Below are 12,420 nucleotides of genomic sequence, written 5' to 3' on the forward strand. Positions count from 1 at the left end.
AGTATCGAAAATCGATAAAAAAAAAATTCCGATTAAAGAAGGAAGTCCGATTTTGACTCAAGTTAACTCTTTTATAAACAATAACATGATAAGTGCATTTGAGAAGTTTTAAACACAAGCAAAAAGACCCAGCCTATAAAATCAACTATATATTCTTTTATAAGACAGGAGCGCGTGCTAAATGGATGTTTCTTTTTAGAGCAGAATTGAACCATGATACTTGACTTTTGTACGTTTAACTTTAATTCAAGTGATTATGCAAATGTAATTTCATAAAATCAACAATTGGCTCTTTGACAAGACAAGAGATTCACTGGCCGGGTTTCAGCGCTGTGCTGATGTGGTAATCAGTGTTTGCATCTCCTCTTTTCCTCCTCCTCTTCCTCCTCCTCCTCCACCACCACCACCACCATCATCATCATCATCATCATCATCATCATCATCAAAAACTACTTTTATGAACGCTATTAAAAAAAAGAAGTATCGACGAATACGATTGAGCTTTATTTATCTTTTTAATTTATTCTTCAGAGCACACATATGTACACGTATAAAACAGACGCTACCGCTTTCCAATAGAAGGAAGGAGGAACAGCTGTCGAAAAGCTCAACAGCTTTCTCTGGTGAAAGAGACATGATTCTCTCTACCACGTTGCTAACATCTGCTTATTCTGACACGTAGTCCTCTTTTAATCTTGGATGGAAAATTCGACTACCATTTTTTTTTTTTTAGCATGGAAATTTATCATGCTAATCCTATTATTTATTATATGCTTTTTGTTGAAGTATTAATGAGTCAGTCTGCTAAGAGTTATCTCCCTTGCACAATGTTTTCTAAAAGATCAGATATCCCTTGTTTTATAGGGTAAATATTTAGAGTTATCTGCTCTTACTTTCTTTTGTTTATTGTAAATTCCTGTAGATGGTATCGTTTTCTATCTCTGTCTCTAATGTAAATAAAGCGATCGCCTCGCGTGTGCGTGTTAAGGAGAACAAGTCTATGTGGTTTTAGTGAATTTGTCTTGCAGTCAGGAATATCAAGTCTATTAAAAACAAGGTTTGATTTTATTAATTCTTGACTTTATAATTAACCATCAAAAATGGTTGTCTGACTAATAGCAGAGTTACATCTAATAGGGAGTTTTTTTTTTTTTTTTTTTTTTTTTTACTCCAGGATTTTGAATCTTAAATTTCTTATATAAAATAATTATTTTATTATTATTGTATTTTATTCTATTTTTGTGGTGGGAACAAAAATAAAATTAGGTCATTTTTTTGGAACTCCTTACTCTTTTGACACCCAATGTTTCGTCTGCTAAAATTTTAACCACGTGATTACGGTGTAGCATCAATTTGTTTGGAACGCGTATTCAATTGTTAACATTAATATCTCTGAAAACGATATACAAGCAAAGAAATATTGTCGCGCCGCTAAATGGAAAACTTTTCACTAAGTGACCCCCCTCCCCCTAAATTAGCCTACCCACTCCCTACTGAATAGATAGCATCTTGGTACCACAAATGCCATTTGACCGTGCGGGGCCAAGGGAAACGACCACCCTGGTTTTTAGTCTCAAGTGTCCAAGAAAAAAACCCCAAAGCTAAGTAAAATCTTTAACTGTTTCGCATGAAATTAAAACAAATATTCTTTACATTACCAGGCATATTGTAACCAATATTTTTCTCCACTTAAATAGACCATTTCGCAGTTTACAATCCCATCTCACTTACATAATAAGTCAATGCTATAGTAAAGACAAACTCGGTAAAAAAAAGAAATTATGCTAATTTATTTAGAGGATATGAAAACTTTATTTCAAAATCATTTCCACCGTGTTATAAATCCAGACTTATTGCATGTCCAATTATTGCATATATTAAAAAAAAAAAACATATAAATAATTAGATTTATTGAGTTAAACCTGAAACTCTACCATTCGTTAATTTATTGATGGTTTTCCTTCACGGCGGTTTAACTTATTTCAACAAATCCTTACGGTGAATATGACTTAAATTCTTTTCCAAAGCTGTACTAACAACTGCACATTTCCTTTTCAGTTTTTCCGCTTTTCACCTTGTACGTTATATATGCTATTATTTTACGTTGTATATGCTATTATTTTATTTCCATCATATTTGTTTGGAACGCGTATTCAATTGTTAACATTAATATCTCTGAAAACGATATACAAGCAAAGAAATATTGTCGCGCCGCTAAATGGAAAACTTTTCACTAAGTGACCCCCCTCCCCCTAAATTAGCCTGCCCACTCCCTACTGAATAGATAGCATCTTGGTACCACAAATGCCATTTGACCGTGCGGGGCCAAGGGAAACGACCACCCTGGTTTTTAGTCTCAAGTGTCCAAGAAAAAAACCCAAAGCTAAGTAAAATCCTTAACTGTTTCGCATGAAATTAAAACAAATATTCTTTACATTACCAGGCATATTGTAACCGATATTTTTCTCCACTTAAATAGACCATTTCGCAGTTTACAATCCCATCTCACTTAAATAATAAGTCAATGCTATAGTAAAGAAAAACTCGGTAAAAAAAAAAAGAAATTATGCTAATTTATTTAGAGGATATGAAAACTTTATTTAAGTACGATACTTAATATAATCAGCCATCGAAAGGCAATTTAAAAAAAAAAAAATTAAAATAACGTTAATAAGAAATCAGTGACCCCCCTTTCCTTGTACACTGCCATTTCCTTTCCGGACACCTGTTCCGAACCTATGCTCTTGATCCCTTGATCCATCATTTCATCAAAATACGAAGACGATGGGCTCCTATGTCTTACACAACAATTTATCAGTCTGTACAATTGTCTATAAACTGATATCATCAAAAATTAGATAAGCTGTTTTAAATTTCCTCTTTTGACAAAATTGCCAATCGAAATGCAAACGGGTTTTCCTTTACAATAGAGGATAGAACTGAAGCAGTATACTTAATATGTACAATACCTGCGTACTAAACTAAACCACTGTTGCTAACTATATATAATCGACTGTACTGAATCCTCATCAGCTCACAACTTTCTGTATCCCCAGACTCTTAATTTCTCAAATCTTATATCACCAAGACATCCTTCTGAATAGATACAAGAATTCTCCTGAGCAGCTCAACATCCAGTGATCATATATCTAATCCTCATGAAATTGCTTATATCACCCTGAATATTACCTTAAATTTTCATTCTATCCCTAAGCTAAGTAGAACACCTCATAATACTCTATTCAACTACTTTTAAAATTAGATACACCCAGTTGCAATATTAGAAGTGCTTCGTCCTTGAACTAGACTACGGACTTGTACAACAAACCATGAAACTATTGTACCTAAAATTCCTCTCAAAACTGAAAAATACTGCTGATTGTATACTAAGTACCCCTTATAGATACTTTACCTCCAAGATGACTGCCTTGTCTGTTTTGCATGACAAACCTTTTTATTTTTTACTTAAATTCTCTTTCTCTTGATCACTAACAAATCAAACTGCTCTATTTCTCAAGTTGCCACTAAACCTAATCCGTTTCACGTAACTTAGAGGGGTCCTTGCTCTCCGCCCTTGACCCTAACAGACTCGTAAATCGATACCCATTAACAACCAAAATTTCCTAGGCATGCTCCTGATTAAAACTCCTAACCCATAACCAAGCTTCTAAGTAAATACTTACTAGCCATAGTCCTATACACAGACTTAAAGTAATCTATAATGAACAGCAACCATTAATATCTCTTTGTTAAGAGATAGTATTGCAATAGTCATTACACAAACTAAACCGGTATTCATTGAAATAAAAACTTCCGGATATTAAGAGAAAGGCGAAGTCATTCTCCTTCGTTGTAGTCTAAAGGCAACTTACTCAAATTGTCTAAAATTCCATGCATTCGTATACAATACTACTTATCCATCCATCTATATTTAACTATACTTACAGAATATGCAATAACCTATATCTATCAGGTATAACTGTACTCCATATCAAATGTTCTCTTGTATCTATACTGAGCATATCTTATCTTTCAGTCTTACTAAATATTCGGTTTGGGCACCAAATCAGAATTTCTAATTGTAAGTAAATCATACCCTAACACTTTATCCTAATCCTAAACCTACTAAACCATATCTAATCATCCATTCCTAAACTTACAAAACTATATCTAACCATACATTAACTCGTCTCTCTCAATCCAATAATGTAGCAAATTTAGCTGCTTCCACTGCACGAATTTTTACCTATACCCTCTCCCAGTAAAAATGAAAATGGAAGCATAGTAATGCCCTTTTTTAACCAGGTTTGAGGAGTGAAAATTTTCTGTAGAAGTTAACCTAAATGCCCGATTTTTTTCAGGAGATATTAACCTAAATAACCAATAAATATTAACTACCCATGCGGGGTCGCAGAAATACCTGGATTAGGACCCAGGCGCGGGGCGAACCCCCTCGGAGCTGATGGACCCGTAGGTCTTCCCAGGTCATCCGTCTAGGAGAAGGAAAACTCTGAAACTAAACCTAGGGGAGGGAGGCCTCTTCAGTCCTGGACGACAACCTTCCTAGAGCTGGTGACTCAAACAAATCACCGGTTGGCAAACCTAAACTGCTTAAGGAGGAGATAGGCTCTGTCTATCGCCCGGCTTTCATACTCCTTCTTTGCCTATTGGCCAGGCGTAGAGGTACTATCACAGGGAATCGGCTGAATCACCCAGTGGTTGACCTTGTTTCCTGATTAGGGCAATGAACGCCGCTTCTCCCCACTCCCGCCACATCCCATCCCCCTAAACTGGACACAGTGGGGTGCTTCAATGCCATATATGTCGGTGCAGTTGGACTGGGCTGGCTTTGCCTAACGGATTGAGGGTACCGGATTGACAGTTCCTGGCTGCTGTTTCCGACTGATAGTACAGGAGCCCTAACTCTTTGGTAGCGCTTAGAGCGGCTGCTCCATCAACAGTTGTAAAATATCGGGATGTTTGTAGTGCCATGTCGTGCATGGAAAGGGATCCTGCACTCATTCCCGGTGGGCTTTCCCGAGGCCACAATCCTGTGGGTGAGGACAGCTGATAGTCCACTTGTATTGCATGTCTGGTATTCTGCACAACTACTTGTCCAGCACCCCCTCACTCACTCACCCTAACTTAAACTTTTAAATAAAATAAAATGAAATGACAGCTCAAGCAAAAGTTACGTTTAAACCGGACCAAACTCAAAGAAAACCAACCTGCCTCCTCCCTTAAGGCTTGCATTTACTAATATTCACGGGCTTAGAACTAACTTAGATGATGTTGAGTAATTTCTCCTTGTAAACACCCCGGATATCTTAGCATTAAGTGAAACTAACCTTCACTCCTCCATTCCCTCTAACCACTTTAACATGCTTGGTTATCTCCCACTCTACCGTAAGGACTCGGACAGACATATGCATGGACTTAGAATCTATATTCGTAACACCCTCCCCCTGACTAGAGAAATAAAACTAGAATCAGAGGACCAGGCCTTTATGTGCTTCAGACTAAATATGCAACACAATATTAGCTACTTGTATTTTCTCTACCGCTCTCCCTCAAACCAAGACTGTACCTTAATAAACAAAGTCTCAGACAGCATAGATATAGCACTCTCCCTCGATACTAGCGCACAAATACATGTATTTGGTGACTTCAATGTCCACCACAGTAACTGGCTAGGATTCTCTAATCACACAGACGTAGCTGGTAGCGCAACATATAGCTTCTCTATATCCCATTCCCTATCTCAGTTGGTTACATTTCCGACACGTTTCCCAGACCAGCAAGATCAACATGCCTCACTTCTAGATCTCTTTCTGACAACGGTTCCCAATGACTGTACAACAAATGCCCACAGCCCACTCGGGAATGCTGATCACGCTGTGATAATGGTAGAAATCAGCCTAAATTCTCGCCCTAAAACTGAAGACGCACTACTCAAAACAACGAGGTATTACAAAAAGGCTGATTGAGAAGCCATCAGGGAGCTCATCAGAGATGCCCCATGGCAAAATATCTTTACTCTTCCAGCGGAACAGTGTGCAAATGAGACCACTGAATGGTTCAAAACTGCTATTGAAGCAAATGTTCCCGCACGGAAATTCTATAGCAAGCCCCACTCCCTCCAATGGTTTACTTCTGCTTGTGCAGCTGCCATTTGTCAAAGGCAGCATGCGTTCCGCAGATTCAACCGACATAAGTCCAGCTCAAATAAACAGAAGTTTATAGAAGCTAGAAATAATTGTAAGAGAGTGATAGAGACAGCTAAGACAGATTACTCTGAAACCACCAGAAAACGCATCGAAGCACAGAAATTAGGAACCCGGGATTTTTGGAAAATCTACAACAGCGTAGTAAATAATGGACAGTCAACTATTCCCCCACTATCAAACGATCATGAGGTTGCTTGCACGGCAACTGACAAGGCTAATCTGCTTGCCAGTCGGTTTGCCTCAAACTCCACACTGAACTCGGTACACCACTCACTCCCTGATTTTCCTCTGCGAACAGACGCCTCACTAGACGATTTGAAAATCACCCCTTCTCAGGTACATGCTATTATAAAAAACCTAGACACCTCAAAAGCGTGTGGACCAGATCTCATCCCGGCTGTGCTATTAAAAAAATGCTCTGCCGAGGTTGCTCCAGTTCTGTCCAAACTTTACAATAAATGCCTTAACGAATCTTGTTTTCCCGACTGCTGGAAAACCGCCCCTGTGGTACCAGTCTTCAAGAATTCAGTGAAAGAACTGACCCACTAAATTATCGCCCCATTAGCCTCCTCCCGCTTTTCGCCAAAATATTTGAGTCCTTAGTTAATCAAGCCCTAGTCCAGCACCTAACAGCTGCTAAACTCCTGACTGACAAACAATATGGATTCAGGCAAGCCCGTTCAACAGCAGATATCTTAACTGTAGTTTCTGAACGTATATACCGTTCATTGGATAAAACAGGGTAGGGTAGAGCGGTGACCCTCGATATATCTAAGGCGTTTGACAGGGTATGGCACGATGGTCTTCTAAGGAAAATTAGATCATATGGAATCACTGGAAGAATTCATAATGTAATTAAATCCTTCTTAAGTAATAGAAAAATCAAAGTTGTCCTCGACGGTCGTACATCCAAACAATACGACATAAATGCGGGAGTACCTCAGGGGTCTATCCTTGGACCTCTATTATTCCTGATATTCATAAACGACCTCCCTGATAAAATTGTTTCGGAGATGGGTATATTTGCCGATGACACCACTCTCTATAACAGATATGAGGGGAAAACAAATGAACACATATCCAAGGAAATGGCAGAAACACTAGAGGATGACCTCCAATCCGTAGTGGAATGGGGACAAAAATGGTTGGTCACATTCAATGCTGCTAAGACTAAGCTTGTTTCCTTCAATAACTACAAGAAACCTTCTCTACCACCAATAGCAATGGCCAAGAACACATTACCTGAAAGTACTTCTTTTAAACTCCTCGGCCTAACGTTTACAGGGAATATGAACTGGAATAGATACATTGAGAGCATTGCCAAGGCTGCTGCAAGGAAGTTGGCTCCCTCTACCGTGCTAGAAAACTACTTACGCCTGACAGTATCCTATACCTCTATAAGGCAACCATTCGCCCATGTATGGAGTACTGTTGTCACATCTGGGCTGGTGCATCTGCTGCTTATCTCTCGCTCCTGGACAGGGTTCAAAAGAGAGTCGCCAACCTGATAGGTCCTGAACTGTCATCTAGGCTTCAGCCTCTGTCCCATCGACGAGATGTTGCATCCCTCTGCCTGTTCTACAAATACTTCAATGGTGAATGCTCTGACGAACTGCAAACACTTGTACCTCCCCGACGTAACTACCCCCGACAAACCCGACAAGCTACTAAGTCTCATCCCTTTACAGTAGAGATCCCTAGGTGCAAGAAAGCCTTTTACTCCAATAGTTTCTTCCCCAGAACTGCGGGTCTTTGGAACTCCCTTCCGGGATTCTGCTTTCCCAACTGCAACGATATGCAGAAGTTCAAGTGTAATGTCAACAAACATCTTTCTACTCATCTCCCTTTATAATGAACCCGCTAATTAAGTCCCTGATAGTAGCCCCTGCTTCAAAGTGGCACTGTGCCTTGTTTGGGGTGAAAATTGAATAATAATAAAAAAAAATCTGCTAAGAGTTATCCCCTTTTTTAAAAACTTAAGAAAAATTCCAAACAAACTGAAATTTAAGGAATATTCATTAATTTGTGTTTTCAAAAACATCAGAGCCTTCCACCATCTCTTTGTCTCTTTTGCACAAAACATTAAACTAGATATAGCCAGTATTACTTATTCTAGCAGCTGTGTTCTGGAATTTATAATGATCGGGTAAAACTTTTAAGATTTGTTTAAAAAAGTTTTTTTTTTTAAACTTTTAAAAACTTCCTAAAGTTTTTAAAATTAAAAAAAAAGAAGTTTTCTAAAAAGTTTTAAACGTTTTAAAAGTTTTTTTTAAATGTTAAAAAAGTTTTAAACAGTTTTAAAAAGTTTTTCAAAACGTTTTTTTAAAAGAGTTTTAAAGTTTTTTAGGGGGCATAATATTGACACAATATTGCATGTGAAAATTAAAATATTTCAGATTTGCATTAAATTTCAATCGATAATCCCTACGCGTCAGTTATGCAAGATTATCCGAATTTTTATTTGTATTTTAAACTTAAACGTTATACAGGATGCGTTTATGAGTCGAGAAACCTTTAAAAAAAAAAAAAAAAAAAAAAAAAAATAATAATAATAATTTTTATATATATGTGGTTTCTTCAGAAGATAATTTTTTGGAATTTATAAATTAAATAAATTTTCGCGTAAATACGTCATAATCTAAAGGTCCAATTTTTACAAACTCTATGCATTAAATTAGACCGTATTTTGGCAATAACGTGTCCAATGTTATCTTCCAAGTAGTCTATTGTGTTTGGTTTATCAGCATAGACATGGGGCTTTACATATCACCAAATAAAGTGTAATGGAGTTAAATCGCACGAACGTGGTAGCCAGTCAACGGGTCAATTTTGTGAAATTATTCGTTTATCAAATGTTTTGTATCGCGCACTGTGTGGAATGTGGTTCTGTCCTATTGAAACCAGATGACGAATTACCAAACTAAGGTGAACTCAGAATAGCCGATTATTGACAAATCTTGAATTAAAGAAGATACAGTTATCAATTTAACGTTCGCCTCTTCTAAAAACAAAACACAACAAAACAAAAAAAAACAAACAAACAAAAAGCACTCTGCATTTTTTAGTCGTTTTATCGAATCAATATCATGTAAGGAGTTTTGATTAAAAATCAAAATAAGGATTCTAAACGTAAGGTTAAATAGTATCATATCTTAATTCTAACTTCCGTAAGGAGATGTCGAACTGATGCAAAAGTGTTCCGTTCACGATATCTTTCCAGTTCTTGACAAAAACAATTACAAACAATTTTGAAAATACATAAAACTTATTGCTAGGTTTTCTTAATTAATCCCTGCTTTGAGAAACATGCTAACGTCGATCGATTGTTTTTATTGATTGTCTTCCCGTCTGTTTGTTTGTTTGTTTACAATTTGATTGATATATACAAAAGTTCCATTACTTTCCTAATTAATTTTCATACTGAAAACTTACTTCTATAAACTGTATTTCATTTATTTCCATATATAATATGATTCTTGCAAAATATACGCCCAAGAGGTAACCTCATTTGAATTTTACATTAAAGAAAACCGATTTTACAAAATATCTGTATGTTAGTTACCGTTTATAGCGAGAGAATTGTTTTAAGTTTTCTATTTAAGATTGTTATTTAAAATTGATTTATATTGATAATATATTTAATTTAATTTATTTTGAATTATTATTATCGGCATCAATGTTTTTAAAAACCAATTTCGAATTATTTCCCTTTTTTGAGTCGAATACAATATTTCCCTTCGAAAACTCTTTAAACTGTGGAAATTACGTTTAATATAAATTAGAAAGTAACTTTACAAAAAAAGTCAGTAAAGTACAAAAACAAAAACCCTAAAACAAGTCAGTGAAAGAAATTCCATTTTTTCTTAAAATTTTCGCAAGTCACGCATGCGTTTACAAAACTTATTTTGGTGCGTCATGACGTTGTAAGCACTCGGGATCGTGTGAAAAAAATAGTGTGTCCGTAAGTTTTTGCCTTCTTTCCATCTTTCACGTTTCACGTTCGAGCCTGGACATTGTGACTCATTTTTTCTTTTTTACGTCACATGTGCACTCCCTGCTATTTTGATTGAAATACAAGTTGATTTGATTCATATATTTTTACTTTATTTGGGGGAGGGAAGGAGTTTATTTCCAGCGAACGGGCCAAAACAGTGCTTAATATCCGGAGAATAGCTTCTCTTTGTATTCATTCTGCCAAAATATCTAGTAGAGAGCGTGTCACGTACTTCATTTTTTGTTGGCCAATTACATGTTCACGTTTTTATCCGTTCTTTTATTTTTAAAATTGTTGTGGGGGTATCGACGTTGTCCACAATGAAAGTGATCAATATCCTTAGAATAGCAGGTGTATTCCAAAGGGAAGTTCATGTCGACCCGGGCCACATCGGGTATACTAGTCTATACATAGACTGTCACACTAAACTACGATGTTATTTCAATGATTTAATTTGTTTTATGTTTACTTCACATTTTTTATGAATTGAAAACGTTCAAAGTATTTGGTAATAAATATGTCATTTATACACAACACGTGAACAAATCAAATGCGTTGAAATAACGGATACTATTTTAAGAGATGATTTTGATATACGTACACGCACTTGAATGTCTACTGAACAGAACTTAAATGCCTACTGGAGAGAATTTGAATGCATACTGGAGAGAACTTGAATGCGTACTGGAAAGAACTTGAATGCGTACTGGAGAGAACTTGAATGTTGAGACACTTGTAGTCTGTCTAAACTGTACGAACGAACTGACTAAACCAAGATGGCCGACTCCTATTTATATCACCACAAGCAAGGGAGGTAACCATGTAACTGAAGCAAGGGAGGTAACCAATGTCTACATTAACATTGCTGCTGTCCTCAAGTGAATAATTTATTTCTGATTTAACAAGTCCCTTAGAAGCTCAGACGAAGCTCCTGCCTTGGTCAAACAATCAGAGACCTGATCACAACCCTTGATCCATTCTATCTGTATCTCCCCTCTACTCTTCATTTCCTTCAGCCTTGCTACATATATTCTCAATCGTCGATCGCTTACCAGATTGTTGGAATTCAATGTCTCCACAAGTGATGCATTATCTGTCTTGCAGAGAACGTCTGGCAATTTAGATAACTGAAATACCTCTTGTATCATAACCGCAGTCAAAACACCAGCATCAGCTCCCTCATTCAGAGCAAGAGTCTCTGAGGCCAATGGGCTTTTTGTCACTCTGTCCAATTTCTTTGACGCCCAACACATGGGGGCCATTTTGTCAGTACTTCCTCCAATAAAGACAACAAAACCACCCTGTGAAGATCCATCTTCCAGACTGGCATAAGAGGCATCAGTATAACACAAAATGTGTAAATCTGAGGGCTTTCCCAATTTTGGAAATGTTATAGAACCCTTCTTGGATTTCAATTTTGATAAGGCTTTATTCGCCTCAAATAAGGCTTTTACTTTGGGATGCTTTCCAGTGTTGCTCATTTTACACACATCAAAAGCTATATCAGGGCGTGTTTGAGTTGAAACCCACATCATCTGACCTGCAAGTCTCTTCAACTCATGCTTTTCTTCTTCATTCAGTTCATCATTTTTCCTCAGTATCCTCCCTTTGCTTATTTCTATTGGAGATATGGAAGATACATATAGATCTTGTTCTACAGTGATCCCATTTTCCTGTTGATTAACATTCAGTCCAACATATTTGAATGTTCCACTTTCATGAGATCCCACCTCAAATTTTTCTTTCAATGTTGCAATCACATCCCTTTCAAACTCTGTGTTTCCACAGAAAACAAAATCATCCACGTACATAGCAAGAATTCCAGTCAAATTTCCTTTAATATCATGCCACAAAAACAATGCATTATCATAAGCACTTGCTACTCCTTTTAATTCAATCAAAGCCTGAGTAACTCTCTTGTACCATGCCCGTGGAGCATCATTCAATCCATAGATGCATCTTTTTAATTTCCACACTTGAGATTTAGGACAAACATCAGATGGTGGCCTCAGGTACACATCTCTCTCTAAAATACCACCTTGCAAAAAGGCTGAGGTAAAATCTATGGTCTGCAGCATCCAATTCTTTATTGATGCGGTTAGCATGACCATTCGCATAGCTTCACGGCTACATGTTGGGGAGTCCGTTTTCAGATTACTATTTTCTTCATAGCCTCGTGCTACAAGGCGAGCTTTCATT

The 12,420-nt window shown here is 37.0% G+C and overlaps 1 protein-coding gene across 1 annotated transcript in view; it reads left to right on the forward strand.

Annotated features, from left to right (window-relative positions):
• The first annotated feature begins 955 nt into the window (after positions 1-955).
• LOC145263847 (uncharacterized) overlaps positions 956-12,420 on the forward strand; it is a 48,501-nt gene continuing 37,036 nt past the window's right edge. The window contains exon 1 of the mRNA XM_080120924.1: positions 956-1,057. The gene's annotated coding sequence lies outside the window, so the exon portion shown is untranslated. The remainder of the gene's footprint in view (positions 1,058-12,420) is intronic.

The sequence above is a fragment of the Euprymna scolopes genome, chromosome 39 (assembly GCF_053919585.1).
Source record: "Euprymna scolopes isolate OS-2025 chromosome 39, ASM5391958v1, whole genome shotgun sequence".
NCBI classification, from domain to species: Eukaryota; Metazoa; Mollusca; class Cephalopoda; order Sepiida; family Sepiolidae; genus Euprymna; species Euprymna scolopes.